A 27,500-nucleotide genomic window follows, 5' to 3' on the forward strand; every position below is an offset into this window, starting at 1 on the left:
TCATAGTATTACCACTAACTTGATGGATGGTGTTATTTTATTGACAAAATAACACTGAGCTGAATTTGGGTCGAAGGGAAAGACTGAAAGCGGGATTGCATCATAGTTATCGTCACTTGTGCAATCCATTCAGCCCCATCACTTCACAGCCGTCTTGGGATGACTTCCCCAAATCTGTGAATCTATTTAATAATCTCAAACAATTCCATACAAGATTAACTCTAAGTTGCATGGTGGCCATAGACGCAACAAAAGTCAAACACCAAGATCTTATATCAACTTCGTTCCCAGGAAAAAAAATACCCTGGTTCCCGTTGGTCATGCGCCTGCTAGACTTTGGAAGATTTCAGAAAAAAATAAAAGAAGGGAGGGGCACGAAGGTTAAATTTTGTCTACTAATCTCAGTAGGGAGTGAAAACTAAACATTATGTGGCACAGGAATGTCTATTCAATAATCTAAAACAATTGCAAATTATCTTCTTTCTTTTTTTGGAATTACTGCCATTACATTTTTCCTTAAGTACAACTCTTTCAGATAAATTACTCGTTTCACTTTTATGTCATCCAAAGGCAGCACCACTTGAAGTAGATCTTAAGAACGTGGGCGCTATTTGGAAAAGAAAAACAATGTTTTGCTCTCGCCAAGATAGATTTGAATACTGTTGACAAAATGAAGACAAGGCCCCGACCTGCGCATGCGTGCACTTTGAATTTGTACTCATAGGAAATTGACCAGCTGAAACTGGGCACTTTTTCAAGGTAGAAAGAGAGAGGACCCTGGGAAGGAGTTTTGATCTTATGTGAGCTCACACAGTCGAACACCCTATCGATCCAGCTCTTACCCAGCATCAGGATCCTGAAACTACCAGTGCCCCCTTTTCTCACAGCGTGGGAAGGGGATCAAAACGAAGCAATGCAGAAAAAAACCCATTGACTAAGCTATCGCTTGCAATCTCACCCTAAAACGTTAAGTGCTACCAAACTTAACAATGCCTTCATTGCTGGTAGAACAAAGCACTTTGTTTCTGCTTGGCAGAAGATGACTGCAGACAAGAATATAATTGAAATGGTACAGGGCTGCACTATTGACTTTACAGAACTGCCTAAGCAACCTTTCCCTATTAGCACACTACCAAGAAATAAGGCTGCACAAGTCATTATTGACCAAATTTGCGAGAGCTGGAGAAGCTCCAAAGGAGTTATTGCGATGGCAATCCACCAAAAGGATGTATTTGTATCTTTGTAAGACAGAAGAAGTTGCGGGTCTAATTTGCAGGTCGCAGGTCGCAGGTCGCGGGTTGCAGGTCATTGTTTTACCAATACAGAAAGTATCCTAAACAATCTTAAAAGCTAACCTTAGGCCTAATCGACCGTGGCTTCCGTTGTCTAAAATATCGGCCCAAAGTAAAGCCCGCTGTTATGGGTGTTTATTTACGAAGTCGAGCGGATAGTCGCCAAAAAAATTCAAGGACGACAAGCGGAATATTTTATTCAGTGGAGGAAGTACTCCCCGGCAGAAAACACTTGGGAACCAGCCAACCATTTGAGTGAAGATCTTATCGCGATCTTTGAGGACAGCTATGTGGATCCTGTGCGCATCGATGAATGCCGAGAGAGACTCGCTCTTATTTTTGAGAAGGGTTTGAAATCAAATAAAAGCATTGATTGCAAGCATTAAATGATGGGGAAAGCATATGAAGAAGTGCAGGGTTGACCGGGGGTTCTTCGAGCTCTAAAGAGAGCTCCCGATCAACGTGCTGCATTTCTTGAGCTGAGGACATTTTTATTACTTTTGGTTGACGCGATCCGAACCAGCTAGTGTTAGAGGTGTAATCGATTACCGCGACATTGTTCTTGGGGGCGGAGCTTTTGCTTGCTCTAAAGTCTCTTGGGGCTTTAGGGAGAAGTGACTTAGGAGCGCATTTTCGTCTTTACGGAACAGCTTCTAGAAATCATAGTTTTTATACTAGTTCCACACGTCGTATTAATTCCAAATTTCGCCCATCTTTAGTTTAGATTTTAGGCTTACTTTTCCCAGGTAAACCTGAAGAAACGAGTCCCGAATCAAGAAGAAAAACCATCATGAATTTTAAATGAGGTTCTCTCCCATACTAAAAGAAAGCGAAAAACCCCGAATTTTCGAACCTGACTATATACTACTTTTCGAAGGCCGAAAAACGTATAAAGGTCTTAAATGATTCCTTAACATCTCTACTGAAAAAGCCATGGTAAACCTAAGTGCTAAAATGGCTTGATTTTTCGCACTGTAGCAAAATATATACCACGTTTAACCATTTTGCCCCATTTTCTTTGTTTTTGGAGGCTTTTGTCTGAAGCTGCCTGTTCAAATTTCGCGCTTTGGACCTAAAGAAAGTCCCGGATATGTCGCACCATTCTGCGCGATGTTCTGTCGATTTGCGGGATGCATACTATAAAATTCCTATAAGTACTATATACAGGAATATCTCAAGTTTTGAGTGGAGAGGGACGCTTTAGCAATATAATTGCTTGCCTAATTGGCTGTAATTTTCCCCTCGTCTCTTCCCAAAAACCTTAAGACCAATGTTCAAATCACTTTACTGTCAAGTTCATTTTAATATGGATTGTATCCTGTCTTCAAGGATTGCAAGAAAAATGCTGTTTGAAAACCTGGTGTTCTTGTACTTTGTTTTGTTATTAACGCTGTATCAATGGCGATATTACAGTTTTACTCACACCTGAGAAGCCCCTTAAAGTTTGAGCAGAATGCAACAAGTTACTAGCTAAGTTCTCTTGTGCGATACTTGAGGTATCACAAGTGAAAGTCTTGTTGGTTTCCAGCCTTCCGGCTGTTCAATATAGGCAGCTGCTTTATCCACATCTTGAAATAGCCGCGATTTTGAGATTTTGGCCCTTCGACTTGACAAGGGGGATTATAGCAGTGCAATGCAGTTATCCCGAGTGCAAAATAAGACCTGGATTGATGGGTAGAAAATATCTTTAATTTGATGCCTCAAAAATCATTTCTCGGGGAAACTGAATAGATATCGAGATAACCTGTGATGTTTCCAAAAAAGGATGGGGAGCGGTTTGTAACGAGAGTACTACCCAAAGTATTTGGACTACTGAAGACGGGTATAAGCACATCAGTTAGTTGGAACTGATTGCGGTGAAATTTGCTCTACAACCATTCGAGCCTCAGCTTGTAATGATGTAGTTTATCAAATTTGGGCTTGGTGCATTTTGCACATTCTCTGGCCTACTGCATCCCATATACCCGGTTTTTTGAATAAGGATGCAGACAGGGAAAGCAGGCCCTCAGCAGTGTTCAGTTATATAAAGGACTTGTGAATGACTCTACAAATTGATCTGGTTGCAAGACGAGCGAAATAAGCAACTTGTTGTATTTTGTTCTTGGATACCTGATCTAGAGGCTACCTTTATTGACGCATTTACCATTGACTAAAGAACTCAAACGTTTTATCGTTTTCCGCATTCCTGCCTCATCTCTTGGTGCTTATGCAAGGTAGAGGCAGACAAAGCGGAAGAAATATCGATCGGCATCAATGTGGCCAACCCAGATATGGTGGCCCCAGTTGTTAAGATTACTGATAGAACATCCATTTGCTTTTCCACAGCAGAAAAATCCCTTGTCACTACCCAACTCAAACAAAGTACACCCCCTTCGAAAGAAAATGGTAATGATGGCATGCTACATATCAGGAGATCATACGAGGCAAGAAGAATTTCAGAATAAGCCCTCACGCTCTTCTTGGCGTCCTGGAGCCCTAGGAAGCGGAAAAAGCATATATTTTATATCCAAAATTGGACGACTTTTGTGCCCAAAGAAAAATCAATCAAAATCATTCAAATGTAGGGCAGGCTTTGGAGTTCCTTACCTATCTTTATGAGCTACAGTAGTACTTTCCTGTAGTATAAGTAACATAGATCGAATTTAAGTTCTTTATCCTCCTATCTAACTTTAGAAGATGGTATAAGCTTGGGACAGCACCAACTGGTGTCACGTCTGCTAAAAGGAATTTTTCAGAGCAAACCTCAGCTTTTTCCAGATACTTAGAAATATGGGATGTTGGTGTTGTCTTGCATATATTAAAGGCCTATCCCTGTAGAGACATTGACACTCAAGGATCTTACCCTTAACTGATTAGTCATGTTGATAATGTCAGTTTCTGTCAGAATGGACAGATTCTTCACATGATTAAGTTCGGAAACAGGCATGTGTCCCCTGACCGTTGTACGTTCCAGTTGACATCATTGTTAAAACAAACCAGACCACTGTTATCTTAAGTTGCTTATGAAAATTCACGATCGCGTGTTGTTACCATTCTCAGAGAATATATAAGGAAAACAGAATCTTTAAGAGGGTCAGAATCGTTCACAACTTCAGATAAGTTATACCAAGCCTCACAGTTCCACAGCACTCGAGCAGCTGCGGTATCCGCAGCCAGTAATGCCTCAGTTTCGGTAGATGAAATATTGAAAACAGCAGGTTGGTATTCAGAATCCAACTTTTCCAGTGTTTATTAGAAGCCTGTACTTTAGAAGCCCCTATTTGCGCCTGGTGTGCAATTGACAACCGAAAACAGTCAAGTGTAATGCGGCTCACAGGAAAATAAAAGTATGGTTAGAGTCAAATGCGTGTTTATTCTTCTCTTACTGCACGTGACTTGCTCTTGGGATCTCCAGGCATGGAAACGGATCCCTTTTTGTTTTTTCATTCTTAGGTGTTCAGGGCCTCTTACTTTACACGATTACGCGATTTCGTGAAATTGGATTGAAATCACGTACGATCGCGTAATTTGCTCATTCCTGAGTAATCCCACTTTTGCACTATATTTGAAAACAGTACAGATATTAGCGATGTTTTTCTTAAGGAAACTCTTTGAAAACCGTTCAAAACATGCCATTAATATCGATTTATCATTGCTCTAAAAATGAGCGATATGTCCAGGGTACGCAAGGAGTTTTGTACTGGTTTCAAATGAAAAACACTTGGCAATTGGCTCATGAAACAGACCAACTGTGGTCCGAAATATGTGTTACTAGACAGGTTTTGCAGGCACAGTTTCAGTGTTTTGACTTCATTATTCTGAAGTGGAACTTCAGCACTCTGCCGTTGTCGGCAGCCAACTCTTTCATCAAACGACTAAACCCTGACGTTTAAAATGCTCGTTTTAAGCTGTGATTGTTTTACTGGCAATGCATTTCCTTTGAAGAATAAAGGACAATCAAGTGACAATACAATACAATATTCTTTATTTTGAGAGGGTAATACATGATTAACCCAGTAATGAGTTTTCTAACACATGGCCCTCTGTACATACCACAGAAGACAGACCACAACACCGGGAACTACATGCCCTACTCTTTGCGACAAGTGTGCGGGTTCTTTTACGTCCCACAGGATTATGAACATAGAAGGATTGTGAGACGGGACCTCCGGCTTATCGTCCTTATCCGAGAAGACTAGAGAGTCTAACCATTTGCAGATGTAATTACAAAGGCAGCACTTTCTCCTCAGTTATTTGAAGACCCTGATTGTTGGTCCGGTCGGAGTTGAACTCACGACCTACCGCGTGACAGCCCGGTGCTCAACCAACTGAGCCACCGGTGCGCGGTGTGCCTGTGATTATACGCCCCGGGCGTAGCAACTGAACTAGTCGAATAAGTGAGTAACGTTACAAGGTCCTCCTGAGTAAAGTACTTTCGAGAGTAGGCTTTCGATGCCAATTACAGCTATGGCTGGTCAAAGAGCTTGAAAAGTTACGCAAACGTGAACTCGAACTAGAACTCTCAGTAAGAAATACAAAAAAGCTTGTGGTAATTACTTGCAGTTACACATTTTAGCCCAGTTAAATGCGATTTATTGAATTGTTGGATAAACTGATAGCAACGGAACCGAATTTTCTGCGGTAATTTACACCAACCCGTGCGGGCTAACCGCGGGAAAGCTAACACTACAGATAATATACGTATACACAGTACAAATGACATTACTTTTAATTGTGTTTTTGAAGGTTTTCTAATTTATAAAATGAATAAAGTCAAGCCCTGAGAAACAGCAGCAAGGTTCACACTTGAGAATAGGCAAATTGAAGGTAACATCTGTGTATCACTGGTATTTCTTGCAAACTAGACGCTACGTGAGCGTAAACTCGGTTGTTCTTGGTATTTGTTTGTCCTTCTCATTTTTTTGTACTCATTCCCGAAAACCCTAACAAATGATCCGTCCGGAAACGAAACACTATTTTTTTTTTAAATCAAGCTATTAGCACGGGGCCCGTACACCGACCGAACTGTATTTGCTATTCACACGGGAAAGTTCTTGGAATGGTTATTACAGGTTCAATAACACTCGCAAAGTCTTACTGCTTTAATTCTTTTATGTACAGTCCAGCTATTAAACAACGGCATCGATGCACGTTTAATTTCACGAAATATCCTCTTCGTTCGATGTCACCAGCCATCTGACCAGCCTTGTGTTTCTTGAATTTAAGTGTAAGCACCCATTTTAAAAAGTTAGCTTTCACTAATTGCGTGTCGTTAGGGTTAGAACTTGTAATAACCATTCTGAAAAGACTCCCGTATAAACATAAAATATAGGTCGGTGTACGGGTCCCTTACGAAAGGCCGCTCCTTTTAAAATACTCCATGTTTGTAAATAATTGCTGCGAAAATTAAATTTCGCTAAGAACGTAAAAATCGACCCAAATGTCAGGACACAAGCTTAAAGAAAAAATGTTGGCTTCCCAAATTAACTTCATTTTACATCGGAATGACTAAACAGCAAGAATTCCTGTCATCGTTATAAAAACTGCTCCCGTGATATCAAATTTCAAACTATGTGTGTAAATTAGTAAATATTTACACAACACGATGAATCCACAAAGGCAGAAAAATCCACAAAAACCTTTTCCAGACAAAAAGTATTTTGAAACAAACAACATATTTGCTATCAGAGGCAAAAAAACCGTCCTATTTCATTCTGTGCGTACAAACAAGCAACAAACTCCGTATGAAAAACCAGACGCAACTAAATAAATTCTCACCGGAGTTCAGGAACAAACCCTTTTTTGAAGGACCTTTTCCTTGAATAACGAAGCATAGAATGGACAACAAGCTTTCATTTTTAAACAATTCTTGACTATCAAGAATAAGTCAAATTTCCAATTGTTTTCTTCCTTTTTTCTTTTTTCCCCAGAAGACTATGCAGAGTTGAGCACAAATAAATAAAATCATAAATAGCCAGACTTCAGGAAACAAAGATTTAGTTCCACTGAAAATGTTCCATTCCTTCTGTGAGTTTGTTAAACCCATATCCAACCAAAAAAATGTTTCCAGAGAATTTGCCATTTGGTTTCAGTGGCCTTGAACTCTGTACATAATGATCACGAGGATGTAAAATGGTCTATTTGTAAATTAAATGCCAGAGAGTCTAAGAAAACACCCCTCGCATTTTCCAATTTCGCACTTACTACTTGAGCAACTTTATTTTCATAATTCAATTTGGCATTTAAATTAAGATGGACTTATTAGGTGGTCAATACACCGTATAAAATTAGATATAATTACATGTGACTAGGAAAAATAAGGTGAAAGAAAAATGGTGTAATTTTTCGTGCAATTTGCTGTCAGTGGTGCGCTATTTCCCCCATTTTTTCCCGTGAAACATCAGAAGCCCTGGGTCACAGTAGGAACGATTTCTGACCTTTAATTTACTGCGCTTTTTATAGATTTCGTTGGTGACATAATAAATAGCCATATTGGTGGCCAAATAACAAACAGAATACTTGTAGACGTCTTTCCGGATTTCTATGTCGTAGCAAACTAGTGAGATCACATGCAAAGTGCACAGCTTTCATTATTTGTCAAGACCGGGGAGAAACATCCACATAAGTAAAATCACTAGTCGAACGTATCGGCTCATTAAGAATTCCTTTGATATCTTGTCATTTCCAATAATTAAAAAGCGACGACTGTTTGTGTCAACAGCGATCAACTTGTTTATTTTTGTTGTTATTATTATCAATGAAATGTGCTTCTTCATCACAAAAATGGGGAGGTTACAAATAAGAGGTTACGTTATACCAAAAAACAAGACAAAAAAAAGGGAATGGAATGGCATGTAGTTAAAGGCCAAGGTCCACATACAATTTCCTTGAAGACTTATCACTTACTGTTGAGATTTAATTTAAACAGCTTTGAGTGACTTATGAAGTAACTCAAACAAATCTAAACACGCACAAAAAAAACACTTGGCCAATATCCAGTCATCTTGATCTCGCGCTTTAGGTGGTCAATAACAAGAAAGCATGGAAAATAATGTAAAAGGAAACTTCTGAAAAGCTAAATAAGGGTAAGTGGAAAGTCAAATCAAAGAGAAATGCAGGACAGTTTGCTAGTTTTGAAGAAAACAAAAGGCAAAATAATAATGATAGTAATATTGCTAATAATGATGATTCGTGATAATGATATGAAATCGAGAATACTCAAAATATGGTAAAAGTTCCTCACAGAAAAATGAAGGTTTTTTCGTACCCATATGCTTTTTATAGAAATAAAGTTTTTCCCTGTGAGTTCACACAATAGACAATCTTAATAATCTGCAAAGTCTGAAATTCGGAAAAGTGCTGTTTGAGAAATATGAAATCATTACTCAAACCTATAAATTACTAATTCCTTCTTCAAAGGGTTATCAATTACTGCTGAGATTTCATTTAAACAGATGCGAGTCACTTATTAAGCAACTAAAACAAATCCATGTGGAGTGACTTGGCGCATAGCTATATAATTTTGTGACAGTTACGTAGAGCAATAAACTTACAGCTCTTGTAGACCTGTGAGTCCTGAGAACATCGTTTCTGGGAGTTCAGTTATTTTATTGTCATGGAGATGTCTAGGAATAAAAGTAGAAGAAACCTTCTTAAAAGCTAAGTTAACGTAGCACTAATTTATCTTAACACTACTTTCAAAAGTAGATTCAGAAATTCCAATTAAACGAGAACAGTGATATTCACTCCGATTTAGTTTTCAGTAAGGGTCATTCCCAGTATTCGCCGATCACGGCCTTACCAAGAATCATCACCCAAGAGTAAGATTTATCCAGATCGGCCTAGTCCCCATCAGCGTCAGAAAAGTGTCTATTTTTAAACCTAGTTTTGCGGGAAATTAAACAATAGACCAAATCGGCTAATTCAATTCAAACCCTTTGGAAAGTGATATATGTTAGAAAGAACTGTGCTCAAGGACTCGAGTACGGCCCTCGGCCTTCATCGTCGGGCCGTACTCGAGACCCAGGGTACAGTTTTTTCCTGTCTACACCGATCTTGGCGGGTAAATAACTTTTTTTTCTATGGCCACGAAGCAGGTGCGGGGGACTACTTACTTACTTATCCTCATTGGGCCCATGAGGACTCTTAAAGCCGGGGGACTAAGACTAAGAAAATTGTCTCCAATTTTATAATAGAGAGCTTTAGATTCTAGTACGAGAACGACTACGAGTACGAGATTTTCTCATAAGACAACAGTGAGCGTGCGCTAACCAGCGTCATTTTGGCGGAAAAAACGTGATGGCGTCGTCATTTTAATACGAGGTTTTGCAAAAATATCGTTGAATCAAAACAAGTCAACAACACGGTAGCAGTTTTGGCATTTTTTCATGAGCAAAAAGGCTCAGTTACAATAAGAATAACTGACCAACCTATACTGCTAACAAAGAGTAAGATTAAGCATACGGGTTATAAATTTCCTTAGTATTTTCTCTAAAAGCGGGCTGTCAAAACTGGTACTCGTTCTCGTTCTCGTCGTAGAATCTAAAGCACTCAATTAATCTGTTTCACTTAAATGCCAAAGCACACTTGTTTTATCGATACCGATAAAAAAAGGACATTTATCTCTTTTTGGTTGGGTTGAGACATTACGGAACTTTAGATTCTAGAACAAGAACGACTCCGAATACGAGATTTTATCATAGAACAACAGTGAGCGTGCGCAAACCAGCGTCATTTTGGCGGGAAAAACGTGATACTGTCGTCATTTTAGTACGAGATTTTGCAAGAATGTCGTCGTGTCAAAACAAGTCAACAACACGGTAGAAGTTTTCGCATTTTTTGATCAGCAGAAAGGTTAAGTTACCAGAAACAAGAATACACTGCTAACGAAGAGTAAGATTAATCGTGCGGTTATGAATCTTCTAAGTATTTTTTTTGTTTTTGCTAAAAACGGTCAGTCAAATCCTTTACTCGTTCTCGCTCTCGTCCTCGTCCTCGTCGTAGAATCTAAAGGTCTCTATTGAGTGGTAGGGAGTTGGAACCGTGGGACGAAGGAAACCAGAACTGAAAAATTGGCCCCTTGTTATCGCCGCTGGTGCTAGGTGTACAGTGGAAGGTAAAATTAAACGTCACTTATCGGCTAACTCGTACAAATCCTTGTGGAGTGATCAGGCGCCTAGCAATATAATTTTTTCTTGGACAACTATACTTACAGCTTTTGCAGACTTGTTAGCCCTGAGAAAACCTTTTCTGGGAGTTCACTTATTTGATTGTCACTAAGCAATCTAGAAATGAAGTCATGAAAAGCAATGCATAAGAAAAGTTTTCAAAGCTACGTTAAAGTAGTACTAATTTATCTTAGTGCTACTTCTAAAGACATAATTGGCAACATTACGCAACTCTAATTGAGCGAGAACAGTGGTGCAACGAGTCCTAAAGTTTCTTTTTATTTTAATTTAGTTTCGTTCTCAGATTTCGCTGATCTCAATTTTTGATTCATAGGAGAATCGGATAAAAGATTTTCGAATATTCTGGTGATATTGCAAAATACCGTGGATCGGGAAAAACTTGTAATAAAACCCGGATTAGTAAGAACTTTAGCTTGAGTTCTCACCAGGGCTGCTAGTAAGGTATAACACCAAACGGTAGCTTCAGTCCAGTTGTCCTTAGTCCCAATTAAGCTGCCATCGCAATCATCAGAGATTAGATCTCAGAGCGGTTCAATCAAACAAAAATGGACGGCATTACCATTGGGTATCAATTCATCTTTTTTTCACGAAGTGAAGTCCCTGAATTAGAGAACGTTTGCGATATCTGTGGCGAAAAGGCTCTTAATTTTTTTTTGTAAGAGATGGATTAACGCAATTCTATCTGCAGTCAACACATTCCATAACTTGATTGCATGGCGATAAACTTGCAACTGTTTTAGCTTAAAGAGTCTGCTTTGGAGAACACATTTTTTTAGTCCATCTCTATTCAAATATCTTTTTAAAAAAAAGAGCATGGAAGGCAACAAAAAACATCCAAAATAAACAGTAAGAAAAAATAAGAACAATAAGAATAAAACGCAAACAGCGGTAAAAAATATTTTCTCAAACTGCATAACTTTCAGTTTTAACGTTTTATAGTGCGAGACGAGGGCTAGTCTTATAATCCTCTTTAAATTCAGATCTCGTCCACGTCGAGCAGAGCAAGAAGAGCAATTTAAAATGTGTTCTGATAATCACGAGATAAAATCATGCATGTGAAATCATCGCAAGAGTCGATTACACTGCTATAATAGAAGGGGACATTGGGATTTTCGGCTTTGCCGTTTTGGCTATTTTTCAGATCGGTTTTTCGGTTTTTGTGCCAAAAGACTTCGGTTTTTCGGTTTTGGTGTTCATTGCGGTTTGCGGGGTTTTCGTTTTTTAGCATCTGGTTTTCGGTTTTCGTAAAAAATACGAGCGGTTTTTCGGTTTTGTTATCTGATGTGCTTTTTGGGTTTTTCTATTTTGTCCTATTTGGGATCCGGTTTTTCTTAGATTTGAGCGGCAATTGATCTAAAATAGAGTGTTATTGATTTAATCTTTATTTAACCACGGTGCAATTCATCAGGCCCCAGTTGTTCAAACGATGGATAGGGCTACCCACCGGATAAATCACTTTCCAGTGGATAAACACTAGCAAAACCAATTGAGTTATCCAGTGGATAGTGATTTATCCAGTGGATAGCGCTATCCAGCGTTTGAACAACTGGGGCCAGCAATATAAAAAAATATGTACAATTAAAAATTTATAGATAGAACTATGTAAACTACATTAACTATCTTACTCAATATCATACTTTCCATGAATGCCGTGTTTAGAATAACGGCTTAGATAACCTCTTTAATCAGTCGTTTGAATTGATTGAGGGACTTTGCTTTCCTTAGTTCTAATGGCAAACTGCGCCACTAAATAGCTGTTTTTAGTAGTAGTTTGTGCGCGGTTGCGGGAAATTCACCATATTCACAGAGTCCCTCAAGCAATAACCAGAATCGCGATGAACAATTTTCCAGCAGAGGTACTCAGGTGCTAGTCCCTGTAGGGACTTAAATACCATTGTTGCTCTTTCAATTTGCCTTTGAGAGACTAGGGATTTTCATCTTAGGAGTTCAAATAAATTGTTGACATGAGCGTCATAGTTAGAGTAGGTCAAGACACGGGCTGCTCTCTTTTGTAGTCTTTGCAGTTTGTCCTGCAAAGTTACTCCACAGTTTCCCCAAACAATGTTGCAGTAGTTGAAATGAGGTAGTGCTAGGGCCTGATAAATAGAATGTAAGGTCCCATAGGGTACAAGATACCTGTTTTCACTCACGTGATCAGTAACCTTGTTTTTCCTCCGAAACAAAAGAAAACGTTTGAGTGATAATAGAGCTCAATTCCCAGAGACGTCACATGAAAACACTCTTTGGGGCACGCTTTGTCAAGATTAGAGAGGTTTGTATGGATTTTGAACCGTATTTCAAGGTTCATAACTTGGTCTCTTAACATGATCTTTCATGTGGTGGTGTCAGTTCATCGATTAGTTAAAATTTGAAAGTCACCCCAGTTCCCTGCTGAATTTCGGAACGGCCAATAGAAATGTTCAATTAGAGAGTTTTGATTGAAGTTTCTAGAGCTATAGCTTTTTGCGATTGCAAAATTGCAATTTTAGAGAGGACTTGTGTGCAAATTCTCCTAAGTTAACTTACTCCATTACCAGCTGCTTTACGGAAAATGAGCCCACAAAGTCCGGACTCCAGAGAGCGGCAGAAATAAAGCCTATGATGTTAGCAGGTACTATAAGATACGAAGGCTTTAGGCAAGTCGATGACATTCACAAATACTTTGATGAAATAAAGTGTTAGTGTAGTTTGCTCTGTACGCCGCACTTGTCAACATTGTACCGGTTTTCTGACGGTTTAATTTGTATGCGGTTTTCGGTTTTGGCCGAATTTTTTTGCGGTTTTTCGGCTTTGGATGATTTTTCTTCGGTTTTGCGGTTTCTAATACACCCCAATGTCCCCCTCATTATAAGAATGCCGCACAATGTCACAATCCGGTATCGTTACATCTCCCCTTTCTCAAAGTCATGTATTCATGACATAAACATTATGCTACGCTGGTGGTTTCCGGGTACGGGAAGACCTCCGTAATTGTACGGCTGGCTGAGAAGTCACGGCTGTAGGCTGATCGACATGAATAATCAATTATGCGTCGTGGCTTTTGCTGGGAGGCTTTGTTGTCTGTGGAAGATGATGCGAGGAATCTTCTTTGAGTGAGGGAGATGGCGGTATCTCAGCCGTTGTTCTGAGCTGGCGCCTGTTGCGACGGTAGCGGGGGCCGGCAACTTTTACTTCATACGAGTGGTTCGGAAGAGTCTTCACGCAACTTTCAAGAGACCATTTCGTGTCACCAGGGAGTTTCATCCTAATCGCTTGATCTGCCTCTAACGGCATTAGCGGTCGACTTTTCGTGTTGTAGCGCCCCTATTGGATAGCGTTTTGCTTTGCCAACTTATCTCTTGTCTGGTGCTCTACTTTTGGCTGCAACAACTTGGTGAGAGTTGGCAACAGTGTTCCTGTCCTTCTGCCTATTAGTCGTTGAACCGGGGAGGTTTCCAGACATAATGACGGGGTGTTTCTCCAATCTAAGAGCGCTAGTAAATGACCTTGCTTGTATGCTAGTTCTTTTTCCAACAATGCTTGACAAACATTGACAGCTATCTCCCCTTTTTCATTAGACTGAGGATAGTGCAAGCTTGAGGTCTTGTGCTCAAATCCACACGTCTTGGCAAATCTTGCAAATTCAGACGTGCTGAATTGAGTCCCTCTCTAAGAAGAACTTCCAGAACATCATATCTGGCAAACTGAACTTTAAATGTAAGGATCACGCTTGCCGACGTGCTTCGTTTAAGTTCCTGTACCTCAAAATAGTTTGACCTGTAATCTACCAATGTTTTCGAAAGAATTGCCACCCCTTGTAGATCGCACTAACGAATAGCTGCATCTCTGGGTCATACTCTGTGACTCGTTTGAACTGTTGTAGTCGTGTGGGCGATACAGAAAGTACATCTTCATGCCGAACTTCTCGTAAGGCATTTACTTCAATACTGTCGCGTTTGTCGTCCTCGGTTGTTAGTCTGTTTGTTAGTTAGTCTGTAGGCGCTGCCCAAGGCGACTGCGATGAACAGAAGTCGGCCTTTCATGTACTGAATGTCTCGCGAGTAATTTGCATTCTTTTTAGTCGCATAGGTGACTGATATAATGGCTTCTTGAACACTGCTTGTAGGAGTTCATGGTCGGACTGGACGTGTACGATCTCTCCGCCATATTTGTATTGGTCAATTTTATGACAAGACCACACAATGCCTAGCAGTTCTCTCTCGATCTGGACGTATCTACTTTCAACGTCTTTAAGTGCTCTTGAAGTGTAACACACGGGCTAGCCCTTCTGCATGAGGACAGCTCCCAGACCTGTGTTGCATGGTTAACGACAATACAAATAATTCTAGTATATTGTTCTCTCTAAACTTATATACTTAATTTATTCATAGCTTCAAGATATAAAAGTTAACTCTGTGTATATAATTTTTTCCCCCGCGAGAGTTATGTATGCGTCGTTTCTACAAGCTGTTACCGTTCATCTTCCGTGAGCCTTTTGTTTTTTTATTCGCCACATTTATGTAAGTATATTCGTCGTGCTTATTTTGTACAATGTCACTGCTATTAGGTTGCGTACATTTCACTTATAATTTTATAATTTTTGTTTCTTTTCAGTTGAATCGCACACGCTTGCGTACCGGCAATTATTTAAGACATTTAATGCGGAATAAAGTATTTTACAGTGGCGGAAGATTGTTGTTCTTGTTTCTGTAGCAGTTTGGGCCGTCTACAGGATACGTCACACTGAATGGTAAATTCGTCGTTTACGCTGTAGTATTTGAGTACTGGAGATTCGGTTAAGTACTTCTTCACTGTGTTAAACGCGACTTTATGCTGCGTCAGCCACTGTGACTCTACGTCTTTTTTTCTAATCTTCGCAACGACTCTGTCATTTCGCTCAGATGCGGCATGAACTTTGAAAGGTAGTTCACCATTCCTTGGAAACGCTTAAGGGCGGCGACGTCGTCTGGCTCAGGTAAGGCGACAATCGCCTCAATCCTACGGGAGTCTGGTTTGAGTCCCCCGGAGTGAGCTGGCGTCCCATAAACTGTACGTTAGCCTGAGCATGCTTTCCTTTGTGTTTGTTCAGTATCAAGTTCCATTCCCTGCATCTTTGCATCTGGATTGCCATACATGGCAACCCAGTAATTAGACCTTATCTTGAATAGGTTTTTTACGGTTCTGATCTTAATGACCAGGCCTCAAAATGGTACCTAGGCTGGAGTTGACCTTGTTATAATTCAAACCTCCCTGCTTTTCTTATGTTAATGATGTTGTTCTCATTCTAATTAGTAGGAATTTACATAGGAAAAGCAGTGAAGTTTTTATCATAATAGGTCAACTCCAACCTCACTTTCATACTAAGGTCAGGTAACTATGCACACAACTGTTAATGGTAAACTTCGTTTCCAGGCTCCTCTCTCTTCCTCACTCAAGAAAGAACCATGGGTGCGGCTGGCCACATGTCTGCTAGATTCTGCAGATTCCAGAAAATAATTGAAGGGAAGGAAACATTGATAAAATTTTTATCTCAGTAGACAGTTTCGAATATGATATTGCAATATGGCTAGAGTGTCTATTTATCTAAGAGAAACTTAAAAACTATATATGTAAGTCCTCTGCTCCCGTGCATATCAGTTCGCATCGGTTGCAGAAAAGAAACTGACTGGGAGACTACATATAACGTGAGTGCTATTTGGTAGAGAAAAATAATTGGATTCTCCTTCCCCAAGAAAGAACTGAATTTTACTATTGATAAAATTAAGTCAAGGAACCAAGTGCGGATTTCATTTTTATACAAAGACCTGAGACTAGGCGCAACCAGTGGATTTTCTCGAGCTAGGAAGAGAAAGGACCCTGGAAACGAGGATGTAAAATGGTCCATTTATAAATTAAATGCCAGAGAGTCTGAGAAAACACCCTTCGCGTTTTTTCCGATTTCGCACTTACTACTTGAGCAACTTTATTTTCATAATTTAATTTGGCATTAAAATTAAGATGGACTTATTAGGCGCTCAATACACCTTATAAAATTAGATATAATTATATGTGACTAGGAAAAATAAGGTGAAAGGAAAATTGCGTAATTTTTCGTGCAATTTGCTGTCAGTGCTGCGCTATTTTCCCAAATTTTTCTCGTGAAACATCAGAAGCCCTTGGTCACGGTAGGAACAATTTCTGGCCCCACCTCTGCTGAACATGTCTTTAATTCACTGCGGTTTTTATAGATTTCGTTGATGACATAACACACATTGGTGGCCAAATAACAACAACATTCTTGTAGACGTCTTTTTTTCCGAATTTCTATGTCATAGCAAACTAGTGAGATCACATGCAGAGTGCACAGCTTGCATTATTTATCAAGACCGGGGAGAAATATATGCTCATAAATAAATTCATTACTAGAATGCAGCAGCTAATTAAGAATTCCTTCAATATCTTGCCATTTCCAATACTTCAAAAGTGACAACTGTTTGTGTCAGTAGCGATCAACTTGTTTACCATTGGTTTTATTATTAATTTAATGTGCTTCTTCATCACAAAATTAATAGGGACGCCACGTTGTACCAAAAAACAAAACAGAAAAATGTAGTTGAATGGCATTTAGTTAAAGGTCCAAATACAATTTCACAGAAGATCTGAAAGAGTTACCAGTTGCTGTTGAGATTTGATTTAAACAGCTATGAGTGACTTACTAATTAGGTAACTTAAGCAAATCTGTAAACAGTGACCAGGTGCATATCTTTACACATTTTTTGACAGTTTATTTGGAGCAATAAACTGACAGATCGTGAAGATAATTGAGTCACGAGAACATCTTTTCAGGGAGTTGAGTTATTTTATTGTTATGAAGATTTATTATATGACTCGCTCCGTGAGCGGGCAAGATGAAGCAAATCCTGTGATGTGATTGGCGGGCAAGATGGAGCTATCTTGCCATCTCGGGATTTCTTGCTTGGTCACGCAAGATCAAAGATCATTTTTTTGGTATTTTATCCCATATAATCCTTTACTGACCAAGCTTGTCCAGTCAAGATGGCTGGATATTGGCCTTCTTCTCGGTCTATAAACAGGCAAAAAGAGAACTTGGCCAATATCCAGCCATCTTAACCTCACGCTTTAGATGGTCAATGAGCATGGAAAGTAATGTATAAGGAACCTTCTGCAAAGCTAAGAAAAAGGTAGGTGGAACCTCACATGAAATCAAAGAGAAAATACAGGACAGTGTGCTAGTTTTGAAGACAACAATAATAATAATGATAATGATAGTGATGATGACTATCATAATGATAATGATAATATTATGAAATCAAGAATACTCCAAATATGGTAAACGTTCTCACAGAAAAATGCAATTTATAGAATAAAGTTTTTCACCAGCATTCATTAAGAAAATTCGTCCGAACTTGCGGTAGACACTTCAGCCTAGATAAATGCGAGTTAATCAAATTGTTGGATTAACTGATAGCATCGGAAACCGAAGTTTCCGCGGTCATTTACACCAAACCCGTGCGGGCTAACACGGGAAAGCTAGCCCTACAGATATCTACAGTAAGATAACTAACATGGTCGGTATTACAAACTTATCAGAAATAACCGCTAAAACGGTCCTCGTGTTTCCAAAAACATCGGCGGCTTTTTAAACTAACTGCGAGGGACGAAGTTGCTTGCAACACTGATAAGGGTAGGGGGAAGGGGGGAGCTGCAGTGTGAGAGTTAATAGGTAAATCAATAACGCCCCAAGAAGGTGAACTTTCTCAACTATTTTTGCAACTTGTTGTAGCCGCTCCATGAGCGTAAACTAGGTAGCGCCTGGTATGTGTTTGTCCTCCTCAAATTCTTGTACTCATTCCCAAACACCCTAACAAATTATCAGTCCGCAAACGAAACACTATTTATTTTTAAAAATCAAACTGACTATTAGCACGTAGACTGCACGAAGCCGGACATGTAACTCGAAACCCAGCTCAAAACCTAGATATACTCCGTCTGCGCAACAGCTGCCAAAAGCTTGTTCTGATATCTTGCAGTTTACAGGGATTGCTGTAGCCCTGTCCGAGTGGCTAGAATCGTACGCACTCTGTAATTGGACATTTACTCACTCAACAAATCACGCAATCATTTTAATGAAAAGTTGGAAAGAGAGTTCAAAGCCCTAAAAGATCGGTTTTAAGTTGATTGGCTCCTATCTGAGCAAGAAAACTCGCTGTCGGAATTTCTTGTTTGTAGTTTCTTGTATTTGTCACTGAGACAGTCCGAAAACCGTGAACACCAGAAATATTTATGAACTGTTATTGTGTTGCAAAAAAAGAAGACAAGATTCGAATTTCCAATTCGGCAAGTGTGTCGAACTGTTCCCATCTCTTCGTAAGCAATACCCTTTCATGATTCTTAAATAAACAAAATAATTAAACATCGCCCATTCATTTTTGACATTTTGGCTGTTGAAATGCAAAGCACTTTTTCTCTCATGCAAATAACGGATGCGTGACTTGTCAAGTAAGTGTGCGTCGAATCCCACAGCCCGTAAGAATCCATCCAATCAGAAAGGGATACAAGAATCCCTGTAAATTCTGAACAAGCTTTTCGGTGCAGTTGCGCAGACTTACTATACCGGTGGTTTAGTCTGTCTGCGACGCAGCTATTAGGGCGGGACCCGTACACCAACCGACCTATATTTGCTATTCATACGGAAGTCTTCTTGCAATGGTTATTATGAGTTCAATAGGGTGTTTTCACGCGGCGCCACGGCGGCCTCGTTGGTGTCCCTAAACAAAAGAACGGCGGCCATGTTGATCTCCCCAACGTTAACTGAATCTCTAGGAATTACGCTCTCTTAACGTGCAAATGTTTTCTTTTGTTTCGGTGGAAAAGGAAGGTTACTGATCACGTGAGAGAAAACACTCTATAACACTCGGTTTAAATATTTTATGTACAGTTCAGCTATCAAACAACGGCATTGATGTATGTTTAATTTCACGAAATACCATCTTTGTTCGATGTCACCGGCCATCTCACCAGACCTGTGTTTCTCGAAGTTAAGTCCAAGCACCCATTTCAAATAGCGCTGACAAACAGTATTTAAGTGTAAGCACCCATTTTAAACAGTTAGCTTTAATAATTGCGTGGATATGTCTTTCAAGGTTAGGATTAGAACTTGTAATAACCATTCTGAGACGACCCCCGTATGAATATCAAATATAGGTCGGTGTACGGGTCCCGTACAAATGGTCACTGCTTTTATAAAAATCTTCTTGCTTGTAAAAAATCGTTAAATAAATTAAATTTGGTCAAGAACGTAAAAATAAAAGTACATGAGCTTAAAGAAATATTGTTGGCTTCCCAAATTAACTTTTTCAGCGAAAAATCTTTTTGAAACAAACAACATATTTGCTGTTAGAGGCAAAAGAACCTTCCTATTTCATTCTGTGTGCATGCGTACAAACAAGCAACACACTCCATGTCAAACACCACACGCAACTAAATAAAATTCTTGCCCGAATTTCAGGAACAAACCCTTTCCTGAAGAACCTTTCCCTTGAATAATAAAGTGTAAAATGAACAACAACCCTTCTTTCAAGCAATTCTTGACTAACGAGAATTAGTCAAATTTCCGTTTGTTGTTGTTGTTGTTGCTGTTTTTTTACCTGAAGACTGTGTAGAGTTGAGCACAGATAAATGAAATCATAAATAGCCAGACTTTTAGTAAACACGGATCTAGTTCTACTAAAGAGTTTTGATTCCTTCTCTGAGTTTGTCAAACCCATATCCAACCAGAAAGAGTTAACAGAGAATTTGCCATTTGGTTCCAGTGTCGTGCACTGCACATAACATTATATTTAGTAAAATATTAGAAAAGCAGCTCACTTTGATATCCGACGGCGAAAAATGCAATTAATGTCGAATTTTATTGCTTGTCGCATAATCCTTTTTAACCGCTTGTGTTGTTTATCCAATTGAAGTTCCATCCTTGAGCTCCATAAAGGTAAATTTTTGTTTAAGGATCCAATAAAACACCATTCGCATTTTCCAACGGATAAAATTTACCTGAATCTACTTATTTCTATAACCCTTTTAAACCTACAGGACTGTAGCAAAGATACGCACAGAAGACTCTAGGAACAAAGAGATTTCTTAGCAGGGGAGTGCCAGAAAAGAACCAACTGCGCAGCTTTTCTGTCTTCCGACGAAGGAAGGAACGGAAAAATTCAACACAGATTTCGACTGGATTGCCATACATAGCAACCCAGTAATCAGACCTTATCTTAAATAGCGTTTTTTACAGTTCTGAGCTTAATGACCAGGCCTTAAAATGGCACCTAGGCTGAAGTTGACCTCGTTATTATTCAAACGTCCCTGCTTTTAAAGTAAAGTAAAAAGTAAAGCAACCATATTTAACGTCGATAACTCGTAACAGTAATTCAACTGACAAACCTGAGGTCGACGGTGCGCTCATTTTACTCCCCCCTCTCCATCAGTGCTCCGTTTTACGGGTATTTAAAGCTACTTAGCTACACGGAAAGGAAACAAGGATGCGAGATCCGGGAATCGAACTCAAGACCTCTTGCACCAAGGCCGCGCACTAACCGACTGTGCCATCCTTGCTTGTTAATGATATTGTTCTCATTCTATGCAGTAGGTATTTACATAAGTAAAGCAGTGAAGCTTTTATCAAGATGACATCAATTCTAGCCTCACTTTCATACAAAGGTCAGGTAACTGTGCACACAACTGGAAATGGTCGACTTCGTTTCCAGGCTCCTCTCTCTTCCTTGCTGAAGAAAGTACCCTTGTTGCGGCTGGTCGCGTGTCTGCTACATTTTGCAGATTCCAGAAAACAAAAAACTGAAGGGAGGGAAACGATGGTTAAATCTTTGTCTCCACTGAACTCATTTACTGAGCCCGGAAGGAAGTCAAAATTAAACATCACTTGGCGCGAGAATGTCTATTTATCCAAAACAAGCTAAAAAAAAGGGACATTTCTGGGGACTGAGTGGAACGAAAAAGCCTGACATTGAATATTTCTGTGTCACTAGAGCCACAGCTGGGTTGCAGTAGGTGTTAGACAGGGATTATGTGTAGTGACTGGTGTATTTAATCTAGGTAGAGCATGTCATTGGTAATTCTCGGTCGGCACTGTTTATACGCAATTTTCGAAATCACCCCTAGTATGGTTTTTCCTATTTTCTGAATTCTGACGTTGTGAGAATAGTTGAGTCAACAGTTGCTAAGGTTAATGACGGTTTTCAGTTTTGATGAAGCGCAGAGATCTTTAATGTCCGTCTTCAATCGAGCTAACAGTGATTCCGCCAGCAAATATTTGAGAGAGGTTTAGAAGCTGATATTCGACGAGTCACTTGGATTCAAGATGAAGCTGGGGCGGATCTAGGGGTGGTTCGGGTGGTTCGGTCGAACCCCCTAAACTGAACATAAAAAACATATAACAAACGCGTGGTTAAAAAAAAAGTGAACCAACTCAGCTAATAAATATCTTTTGAAAATGATATTTCTTTGTGTCTTTGTACGCGAAAACAGCAATAAAAACAAGACAAATTTGTGCCTAGTTGAAAATGGCCTCTAGCAGGATGGGCTCCTGTCTCTAGTACGTCCGCTTGAGCCATAAAATTACTGCTTATTAACGCTTACACGTCCCGCCATAACTGACAGTTTATGCCAAATCTGCCAATTCCTGGTGCTTTGGAATGTGCTAATAGCATGTCTCTTATGTACACATCTAAGAAAGTGTCATTCACGTAAGTCACATTGTTTCCTTTTACCTTTGCGCAGCACGGTTTAAGCCAACAGTTAAATAAGTGAATGGCAATAAATGACACTGTCATATTTGACCAGCATTGTAAAAGGTCATGCAAAATCTTTGGCTCTTAAACTGATCCATGACAACATTATAAGTTTCTCGTTATTCATGTCTGCGCACAGCAGGTTTATTTATCAGTAGTGAATGTTAATGAACTGGATTGGAGAACTTTTTGATATTCTCTTGTGAAGATTCTGTGAAGTTTTATCATCACTATTTTAACTTATTGCAAAGGTACAGCTGTAGCTTATCATGCATGTTCCCTTTTAATATTGAAATTTTTATAACATTTTCAACAACTTCCAGGAAAACAGTTTACAGAGCAAGGAAGAAATTGACTGCTATAGATTGGAACTACCATAATGATCTGCCAAATGCCACAAATAAAGATGCTGAGACTGTGATCACAAGAAAGTATAATCAACGGACGAAATCTTGGGATGTGAGGACAGTAAAAGTGTCCAAAGACTATGGATACATTTGGATTCTAATGGCAAAGATTTTCAAACTTCGAGTTGATGATGATGATTCAATCGCACGGGAGGTTCCACTAGAGGCAGATGATCCGAGACTCATTGCTCCCACCATTGCAGAAAGTGAGCCTCCTCCATCTCATGAGCTCCTTGCGAGAAGGAAAAGTAGATTTTCACAATTTTCACAAACAAGTAGCTGATTAGTGTTGCCGAAAACAAAGCTTCAGTGACTGTAGCTTTTAGTATATCTTTTGAGACATAGGGGGTAGTCTGAGTCCTAGACTGACAAATTCATGGCAGATGCAGTAGCACTAGTCAAATAACAGTCGTACCAATGTTCATGACTGTCTTTCCTTGTCTGTAGTGGCTCCTCCAAAAATCTTCTGCAATAGCCCTTTTCACGGTTAGTTTTTCTCATTTGCATTACAATGTAATCTAACGTGGGTGCGATGCAATTTCAGGTTTAAACTACAAAATAGCCTGAAATTGCCTCACATACATGCTAGATTACATTGTAATGCAAATGAGAAAAACTAACCGTGAAAAGGGCTATTGGTATAGGATTTAATAGAGCGCAAACCAATTATGGAATAGGACACATTTTGGGCATCCTACTGAAGAACAGTTACGGATATCAGATATTGTTAGAAGCAACATTTATTTACAGTCTGTCCCCTTTGACTTGTTTAAATAGTAGTCCTGCCACAGTTCATGACTGTCTTTCCTTGGTTGCAGTGGATGGGAAATGGAAGCACTTTCTGTTTTCCTAGCTATTTTTAGGGGTGCAGGGATGGGACTGGGGTGAGAGCACGCACCTCCCAACAGTGTGGCCCAGGTTCGATTCCAGATCTCAGAGTCATGTGGGTTTAGTTTGTAGTTCATTCTCTTCTCTGGTCAAAGATGTTTTTCTCAGGGTACTCTGGTTTTCCCCTATCCGCAAAAAACATCACTTTCCAAATTCCAATTCTATTTGGCTACAGTGGACAAGGAGAACCCATTATTATTTTTATTTTTATTTTTATTTTTATTTTTTTGGGATCGATTACTGGCAACGTTTTTAGCAAGGGTTCCCTGTACAGTAGCTTCAATATAGCTTGATGTTGAATAGTGTAGCCAGATTTGGTGAATGTTGTAAAGAACCTCGCAATACCAGGGTATGTCCTGTGAGTGATGTGATTTTTATGAAACTGATATTACCATAATAATTTATAATAGTTATGTTATATAGTACACCAGTGTTTATCAACAGAACATACAGGCCAGTGATTAATTTTGATTAGCTGCCATAAATCTGTTCATTTTAAATTTAGAGTTTCTGTCATTCTAATGTTGAAATAATGTAGACTAAACTACCCTTGGTTAGAATTTTCAGAGACAGGAAATAAGACTCAACTTTTAGCTTGTGTTCTTCAGATGCCAATGTAACAATACTAGCGCGGCAGTCTCTTTCAAAATGAGAGATACTCATCCTCTTGAACAGTCTTTATTCCTTATTCCATTTCACAAGAAACAGCATTGTTATATGTAATAACAAAAATTAAAGTTAACAATCCCATTGAGCTGCATGTAATAAAGTCTAGTGGATTGCACAATAGAGAAGAGGATTTTTTGCTAATTTTGTATGGTCGTGTACCCACAAGAAAACTATTCACAAATAGAAACTGAAAGTCTAGAAAAATCTGATATCATATTACTAGTTATTCCTTGTCTTAATTATTATAATTGTTCATGTAAGTTCCAAAAGTGCCACAAAACAGTAAATTGAGCAAGGCATGTATGACCCATAATGCTTTACCTGCCAAAATTTACTTGTGTACAAGTAAATGGTAGAGTTGTATGTAGAAAGAAGGTTTCTGTCATTTCTGCCAGATACCCTTCATCAGGATGCTTGGTTATTACTTGTGAAGTGAACAATAAATGTCAAACAGAATTGCATAGTGCCTCCCACTATAGACCTCTTCAAATACAGTCGAACCTCTGCTAATAGCCACTTTTTTTAACAAGGATCAGTTTCTTCAGTCCCCAAGGTGGCCGTTGAGGAGAGGTTCGACTGTACATAGATCTGGGCAGTGTTTTAGAAGTGCACTAAAGCTGGCCTACTTCACCACGAGTGCAAATCAAAACTTCTACACCTATATGAAATAGCTTGAGATAGAATGACAATGAACTAATGCATAATGAGGCTGAATAATTAGGCTCTGTTGGTGATCCTTGTGGGTAATCATATGTGTTTTTGTTTTACTGGACAAGCTTTTCAGAGACTATTGCTTTAGTTTTTTTTTTCTCCAGTGACATTTCAGTGCTCTCGGAACCCCATATATATACCTGTCGCTGAAGGGTAGTGTCGGCGAATGCAAAGTACACAACAAGAGGGAACAACTTTTCTCTTCCTTTTTCCCAGGTAGCCATGGGTATCTAAAATATATTTTCTATATGCAGCCTTACGGAAAGTACGGCTACTACTGTCCTGTCTGTCATTGCGGATATCTGCTGTATTTTTGGCACAAAGCAGTAAATATTCTGCATCTAAGCAAAGTTTTCGAAAGCGCCTTGTTTGCGAAACACAATTCCTTTGCCCACAACACTTGTTCTCCATGTCTTGCGGCATAGTACGACAGCAACTACATTTGCACCATTCTGGAACTGGCTCATGGTCAATAGATTGTGTACTTGCTGATGGCACATTCCGAGGTGAGGCATTATCATCGCCAGCAACATTGGGTTCTTGGTCAGAGTTATTGCTCTCATCTGGTTCCATAAGTAAAAGTGAATCGACATAATCCATGCTCCCTACACCCCTTTGTAATGCTCTGATGGCCAATGTTTTTGCCATTTGCTCATCAAGAGTGTTTATAAATTCCTACATGTGAAAGAATAAAACCTATTTCAGTGCCAGCATAATGACAAATAGGCCTCTTTGGAAAATACCATAATACTCTTTGTTTGTCCCCCCAAATTTTGCAGAAGCATTGTTTTTGTTTTCTCTTGGGACCATTGTAAGTCCGAAGAGAAAATCAAAACAATGCTTATTGAATTGGAGGACAATAAAATTGGAGGACAAACAAAGAGTACTATGGTATTTTTCGAAGTGGCCTATTATCTGTCTATTATATTATCTGTAAGAACATGATTATAGCCTAAGTTCTTTACATTATATAGTTTTGTTTGGTGGTGAACAATAACCACTGCTACACTTTTTGTCACAAAAAGGAACAATACAAAGTCTTAGTATAATGGTACACTGTATCAGAACTGACTCCAAAAAAAGATCTAGTCACTCCTTTTTACTTGTATTCAAGGATCGTTTGCCTGTTTTGGTGACAGATACTTGTATACATTTATATGTATATATATGACAATTGATCACGACGACTAGAACTATCGCAAGACAAAATATTACCGCAACACGTCGATTCTCCAAATTTCCTTCCTCTTCTTCGCTTTTCAGCTGTTGTTGATTCTCCTGATGCTCACTGGAGGCAGCTGTTCGTTGACCCCCGCTTTCAGGCTGAGAACAAAAATTTCAGAACGAATTACTGACGGTAAAACCTTACTGACAATGTGCGTGAAGCCAAGCTTGTGTACAATCGCAGCAAAATCTCACCTTGTTTTTACATGGCTTTCTCCTTGTTCCGCACTTACAAGCCGCAGTGCACGATTTCCCATCTGTTCTGCAAGGACATACTTGACGTAACCTCCCAGTTTTTGTCAAGCAGGTACTAAAACAACTGCAGGAGACCCTTGACTATGCAAATTCCAAAGGAACAAGCACGAACTACCAGTAAATACGCCATCGCCAAATACACACAACTTCAAATATCACCGCTTCAGAGCGAACGAAGACAATCCTTTTTTTTTTTTTTTAATTTTAGCTGTACCTGTTGGTCCTCCGCAATATTACTGGCCATTGTTGAACGTCTGTCGCTTTCTTTATTCTTTAAACAAAAGGTCACAGGCCAGACATAATTGGTTTTCAAACGTACGCGACGATCCTGCGAAGACTTCAAAATCCCGCAAGATTCGCATTGTCGCGGGGCGCCGTTTCCGGCGATTTCTATTGGTGAACCAGCTACCGCTGTCAATCATCGTGCTACAGTCCCTTTAATTGTTTTTCATTCGCCGGCAACTATTACAAACAAATTAATGGTGTAGCGATGGGCACAAGAATGGGACCTAGCTATGCCAATCTTTTGGTAGGATATGTTGAACACCAATTTTTTAATCAGTGCAACGGCCACAAACCTGAACTCTACGGCCGCTACATCGACGATTGTATCGGCGCTATTTCATCCACAAGAGAAGAACTCGATCATTTCATAACCTCCGTCAATTCTTTTCATCCGGCTCTTAAATATACCTGGGAAATTTCGGAAACTTCATTGGCTTTCCTAGATATCAAAGTTTCTATTAGTGGCAACGTTCTATGTACCAGTGTGCACTACAAATCTACAGATTCTCACAGTTATTTGTTGTATTCATCATCACATCCATCACATGTCAAGAACTCCATTCCTTATTCTCAATTTCTTAGACTTCGACGTCTATGTAGTGATGACTCCGATTTCTAAAGGAAATCAGAGAAGATGTGCCAGTTCTTCGAAAAACCTGGCTATCCTGTCTCTGTGGTCAAAGCGGGCTATCATCGCGCCCAACAATTTGATCGACAGTCATCACTACAAGCGTCACAAAAAGATAAGAATGACAGAATTCCATTCAACCTCACTTTCCATCCTCATAATCACGCAGTCAAAAGTATCATTCTTAATAATTTTAA

At 39.4% G+C, this 27,500-nt stretch overlaps 1 protein-coding gene across 1 annotated transcript in view; it reads right to left on the reverse strand.

The window, feature by feature from the left end:
- Positions 1–16,656, reverse strand: part of LOC137989835 (uncharacterized) — a 165,346-nt gene extending 148,690 nt beyond the window's left edge. Inside the window, exon 1 of the mRNA XM_068835472.1 lies at positions 16,652–16,656. The gene's annotated coding sequence lies outside the window, so the exon portion shown is untranslated. The remainder of the gene's footprint in view (positions 1–16,651) is intronic.
- Positions 16,657–27,500: the final 10,844 nt, after the last annotated feature.

Source organism: Montipora foliosa, unplaced genomic scaffold, assembly GCF_036669935.1.
Source record: "Montipora foliosa isolate CH-2021 unplaced genomic scaffold, ASM3666993v2 scaffold_476, whole genome shotgun sequence".
NCBI classification, from domain to species: domain Eukaryota; kingdom Metazoa; phylum Cnidaria; class Anthozoa; order Scleractinia; family Acroporidae; genus Montipora; species Montipora foliosa.